The sequence below is a fragment of the Stegostoma tigrinum genome, chromosome 28 (genome assembly GCF_030684315.1).
Source record: "Stegostoma tigrinum isolate sSteTig4 chromosome 28, sSteTig4.hap1, whole genome shotgun sequence".
NCBI classification, from domain to species: Eukaryota; Metazoa; Chordata; class Chondrichthyes; order Orectolobiformes; family Stegostomatidae; genus Stegostoma; species Stegostoma tigrinum.
This window is the reverse complement of record NC_081381.1, coordinates 15,587,075-15,593,074: the sequence shown is the minus strand read 5'-3', so window position 1 is coordinate 15,593,074 and position 6,000 is coordinate 15,587,075. Positions and strand designations below refer to the sequence as shown.

Here is a 6,000-nt window from a genome sequence, read left to right as displayed (position 1 = left end):
GTTCTGAAGAGATTAGCTTTGATAATTTATCAAGGTATTACCATGGAAACTAAACAGCCTAATTTCTATTCCCTCAAGAACTGAATGAGTAACCTAAAATCTAATCATTTAAAGTTTGCACATTTAGGCTTGCAGCAATTTAAAGTCATTTTACACAGAATGCCAGACGTAATGTTCGATTTACCATATCAAATCACAACTTCCTGACAGTAGGTAATAATTAGTTAAATACTGTGTCAAGAAGTTCACTAATTGTACTTCCACCTGACACATCAAACACACTCACAAACTGCACTAACTTAATCATTAATCAGATGCAACAAAAGTAAACCTATTCTTCACAGATCGAATAATTGCAGAAAAATGTTTAGGTGCATCAGGTTTAGTGGCTGACTTTGTCCAGGTCAATCCGGGAGCTATAAAGAATGCCTTGTGTTTACATAACATCTTTCGCAATCATCAGATATCTCAAAGCACATTACAGACAATTTTTGGAAGTGCAGACACTGTCATAAGAAACACAGCAGCCAATATCCACATAGCAAGCTCTTACACACAGCAATGGGGCCATGACTATATAATCCATTTTTGTGATGTTGATTGGAGATAAGTATCAGCAACATGCTTGAAATCTGCAACACAAACAGAAAATACTGCAAACATTCAGGTGGTCTGACAGTTTCTGTGAAGAGAGAAACTAAGTTAACCTTTTCAGGTGAGTGACCCTTGATTAGAACACTACAAAAATGTTCAAAGCCTAATTCTGGATACAGCTCCATCAACATCTGGTCTGTCAGATTTTGGGATTTTGCCTGTCAAAACTAATTTTCTCCATGCATTAAATAAATTGCAGTCCTCAATATTGTCTGGCAAACACTTTTCACATTGTGTTATTTTTGCACGCTGATATCACATGTAAGTGGCACAACAATTATAAAAATTGTGGAAGTTTATATAATGGTGACAAGCTCTATAAATAAGAAACTTTTAAAAAATTTAAAGATCTTATTCTTTTCAAAGTGATACCTTTCCAGAAATCTCAGGAACATGTAGATTTCTCAGATTTAGTGCAGGAAACCTGCTTTGCTATTCCCTGGGTGCCGTTAATAACCAGAATTGGTTAACAACATCACCAGGAATTTGGAAGGTCCCTGTGATTGAATACAAAGCATAGATCAAATACAACCATATTTCACCCCTGCTCCAGAATAGTTCCAAATGGTTTAGTGCATTACCCATGGTTTTGCTTTATTGGCATTATTTCTGTAACTTTGTCTCTTTATCAGAGGTGTGGCCCTTCAGACAGTGACTTCCAGATTTACGCCATCCTCTGGGTGAAATATGTCTTCCTTAGATTTGGTTGAGCTGTCTCTGTGTGTGACATAAAAATGACTAGGGTGGGACAAGGTCTTCTTTCCCAGAGCCTATATAGAGTATAAAGCCTCCACGACTCACCATCCACATTTCAATGCAATTAGATGGTTGAGGTTATAGGACAGCATGTGTTACCCTGAATCTGTAGGCAGCAAGGAAGAAGCATTTTCTATATCTATTGTATGGGAATATATAGGACAGCACGGTGTCTCAGTGGTTAGCCTCACTGAGTTCACTTCCACCTTCCGGCAACTGTCTGTGTGGAGTCTGCATGTCCTTGCTGTTTCTATGTGGACCTCCTCTGGGTGCTCTGGTTTCCTTCCATAGTCCAAGGTTAGATTGGCCATGCTAAACTGCTGACAGTGTCCATAGGTGTGCAGGCTAGCTGGGTTAACCATGGGAAAAGCAGGGTTACAAAGATAAGGTGAGTCTGGGTGGGATGCTCTCTATGGGGTGGGTGTGGATGCAATGGGTTGAATGGTGTGCTCCCACATTGTCGGGATTCTATGATCCTGTACAATAGTAACTACACTTAATAACTACTTCATCAGATGTGAAGTGGTTCGGATCTTCCTAAAGCTGTGAGAGGTGCTATAAAAAAGCAAGTCTTCCTCTATAAGAAATTGGATTAAGTGAAAGCATTAAAACGTGCTATATATATATATATTGTTGGTCCTTGTCTCAGATTGCTTTGCTTGCATTTCAGTCCTGACAATCACAAGACAAAATGGTTCATGCTCCAAATTCTCTGAGTTTTGTAACAGCAAGCAGCGAAAATTTGGGTTGCTCATGGAAGGACCAAGGGGGAGGTACTAACTCAAGAAAATGCAACACTTTGTTTTATTTTGCTAAAGACAAAGGATCTTATGGCATTGATGCACAGAGATAGGACTTCATCCCATACATTTCCTGTTGGTGAGATATTGCTATGCACAAACTGGTGTGACATCAATGCTTGTGAAGAATTTTGGAGCACCTTGAGGATTTTTATCAGGGATTGAATAAGACCTTGTGTTGCAAGACTGGATGGGGTAGATTGCAGGGAGATTGCTTCCCCTGTCCTGGGGTTGAGAGGTGGGGGCTCTAGCAATAGGGGACACAAACTCAGAATATGAGGTAGGACTGAGATGAGGAGCAATTTCTTCACTTGGAGGATGGTGAATGCTTGCAATTTTCTCCCCACCTGTGAATACACAGTCATTGCGTATGTATCAAATCTTTCTGTTTAGAAATGGCATCCAGGCAAATCAGGATAGTGCTGGAAAATAGAGTTCAGGTAACAGGGTTTCCCAAAGCGGGAACTGAAAGAATGCAGATGCTGGACATTAGAATCATCTCAAAACATTAACTCTGATTTCTCTCCATAGCTGCTGCCAGACCCACTGAGCTTTTCCAGCAACATGTTTTTGCTCCCAGAGTGGGAGGTGGGACCCCAAGCCATTTAGTGCATTTAAGACAGAGATAGATAAGTTGTTCATTGGTAAGAGGTTCAAGGGTTATAGGAGAATGGGGTTGAGAAACATATTGGCCATGATTGAATGGTGGAGAGAGTCGATGGGCTGAATGGCCTAATTCTGCTCCTACACCTTATGGTCCAATGGAGTTGCAAACTAAGGTGTCCTGAGCTACTGTGAGGCTCTGACACGGGATCTAAGTCAGGCTCAAGGAGCCAAATAGCCTACTCCCCTCCTGGACCACTAGGTGAATTTTATTACGTTTCTAAAACTGTACACTGTTCCGACTATTTCTAATCTTGGGAAGAAAGACAGAGGAATGCTGAATTTATTCGGCTGGAATAAAGGAAACAGAATGTAGGAAAACGTGGAAGAGAGCCTCTAATTCTGAAGAAGACATGCCGTGTTCTTCTTTCTGACCACAGATGCTGCCAGACGTGCTGAGATTCCCCAGCAAGTTTCTGTTTCCATTTCTCAGCTCCAGAACCTGCTGTGTTTTCTATTTGAACCAGAGAATGTAACTGGGCCAGGCTACATCGCACAGAGGCTATTAGTATAAACACTGCACCCAATCGGCATGTGAAAGAGGAAAAGAAAACTTCCGACACATGGAATACTTCATCAAAGACAGGGAAACTATTTCCTCCTGATGGCCGGAAGCAGTCGTCAGATTATATTTAGTTGTTGCACCAATCTCAGGCGGTGCGGCGAGAATACGGAAGTGCGGGACTTGGCAGGTTCGTGCTAAATTTTTAGCTTTCATTCCAGCTCTCCCCCTGTGTTTTGGGAGGTCGGTTCTGTGGGATTGGGAGGCTGAGGCTTGCATGTTTTGACGCTAAAACGAGGTCTCAGCGCTAGCTGCAAATCAGATGAGAAACACTTCGAGTTCTTGCTGATGGAAACCAATAGGATTTTGGATACAAATTGTGAACAATTAGGACACTGTAGCCTCTTGCTGTGATCATCACTCATGTCCCGATTAAAGTCTAGCCCCTTGCACTTTTTTTACAGGATAGGGATGCCACTCAGATCAATGATGCACAGGTTTGAAACTGGAACAGAACGTCCCTAAAGCTTGCTTCCAGGGATGGGTAACAGAGAAGAGGTGTTTACCTTACAGGCGTGACCCTTTCAACAGAACAGGATACATCTGAAATGTTCAACGTGTCTTTTCTCTCTGTGGGTGTGTGAAAGCTTCCAGCATTGTCTATGTTTTAGCTTTGTCTTTTTACCAAAATTAATGCAGAAGGAACGGTGGCTCATGAGTCTGTTTTAAACACGTGGATGCGATTAAAATTGACAAGCTGTTCCCGATGCACTTTCAAAGAGTGAGCTTGTGTGATGTCCCTGTTAGTAAAGAGACTTTTTGACTGTCAAAACTCCTAAGCCCAGGATCCTATCAATCTCCTTGGTCACTACTTGTGAAGGGGAAGCGATGGCCTGGTGGTATTTTGGCTAGACTGTTAATCCAGAGACCCAGATAACATTCTGGAGATCCTGGATTCGAATCCCACCACAGCAGGTGGAATTTGAATTCAATAAATATCTGGAATGAAGAATCTCATAATGACTCCATGAATCCATTGCTGATTGTCAGAGAGGAAAAATACATCCGGTTCACAAATGTCCTTTAGGGAAGGGAAACAGCTAGCTTTCCCTGGTCTACATGTGACTGAAGACCCACAGCAATGTGGTTGACTCTCAGTTGTGCTGTCTAGCCAGTGACAGCCTCAGCCCATTAATGAATAATGTTCTGGCAGATCAGGAACTCTCCCACTCCTATCTGCCATTGCCAGATCGGAAGGTTGGGCTCTGTGGCTATAAATATCACCCACTGCAATGCAAGACCTCCCATCCCTGACTCACTAAGCCCCCTTGCTGAACTTCTCATCTGCATCATTTCACTTACCCAAAATACTCACTGGCTGCTGCAAACTCTAGCCTGAACACCTAGACCAGTGTGAGGACCTGGGCAAGAGGTCAAGGGAGTAATAATCAGACTCATTTCTGCATCAACATTGATGGTTCTCCTACACCTGCCCATTTGTCACCACCACACCCCTCAATTCTAATAACCCCTGTTATTGTCTGCAGCCACCCACCCCATCTCTCCCTTATTACCACCTTGCCAGGCAGCACCGGTCCCTTACCAATCAAATCAATTTCAGGATGCCCAAGTCAGTGTATCCCTTCCCCTCTCCAACTTCCATTGTGTCCATGGTTCATCCCCCTGTGCAATAGATTCAAGGCATCCATTAATAAATCCTGTCCCTGGTTTTACCTTCTGTTTCTCCCTCACCACCCCTTTTTATTGCTGACCATAAGTGAACAATAGTGAACATAAACCAGTCTTTCCACTCCATCATTATCTTTGGCCATTGTGTTCTCTGGATCACGTTCTCGAAGTTAGTTATGGGTATTAGTTATGGAAATAGTTATGGAAAACATGGAAGTGGTAGAGGAGTTAAGCAGATATTTTACACCAGTATGGTGGAAGACATTTAAAACATCCCATTAATGCTAAAGAATGCGGGGAGGAATTAAGAACCATTACCATCTCTAAAGAAGCAGCATTAGAGAAACTCATGGGGTTAAACGTAGATACGTCCGGTGGTCTTGATGGCTCTTATCCAGGGGTCCTAAAAGATGTGGCTACAGAGATTGTGGAGGGATTGCTTGTAATTTTCCAAAAAACCCTTGGATTCTAAGCGATTGACAGAGGATTGGAAAATTGCCAATGTGACACCTGTATTCAAAAAGGGATTAACTTGACATGTATTGGAAAAATGATGGAAGCAGTTATTCAGGCTATAATTGCAGAGCATTTGGAAAATCATAACTTAATCAAGCAGAGTCAGCATAGATTCATGAAAGGGAAATCTTATCTGACTAATTTATTAGAGTTTTTTGCTGAAATCTCAATTAGAATAGATCGACAACCAGTAGATGCATTTGTATTTGGAATTCTAGAACACATTGGACAAGGAACTTTGTGAAAGGTCAAGCCATGAGGTTCCATGGTGTTGGAGGTAGTATCTTGGCATGCATAGAGAATAGACTCATGGACAAGAAACAGCGGGCAGGTCTCCTTTTCAGGTTGGTGACCAGTAACCAGGAGGGTTCCACGGGGACTAGTGCTGGGACTGCAGCTGTTAACAATATGTATTAATGG

At 42.2% G+C, this 6,000-nt stretch overlaps 1 protein-coding gene across 2 annotated transcripts in view; it reads left to right on the top strand.

Moving 5' to 3' along the window:
* The first annotated feature begins 3,517 nt into the window (after positions 1-3,517).
* h6pd (hexose-6-phosphate dehydrogenase (glucose 1-dehydrogenase)) overlaps positions 3,518-6,000 on the top strand; it is a 68,740-nt gene continuing 66,257 nt past the window's right edge. Inside the window, exons 1-2 of one of the 2 annotated variants that reach the window (XM_048561481.2) lie at positions 3,519-3,565; positions 3,840-4,011. The gene's annotated coding sequence lies outside the window, so the exon portion shown is untranslated. Of the gene's footprint in view, positions 3,566-3,839; positions 4,012-6,000 lie in introns of both variants that reach the window. The other variant, XM_048561480.2, reaches the window with a different exon arrangement.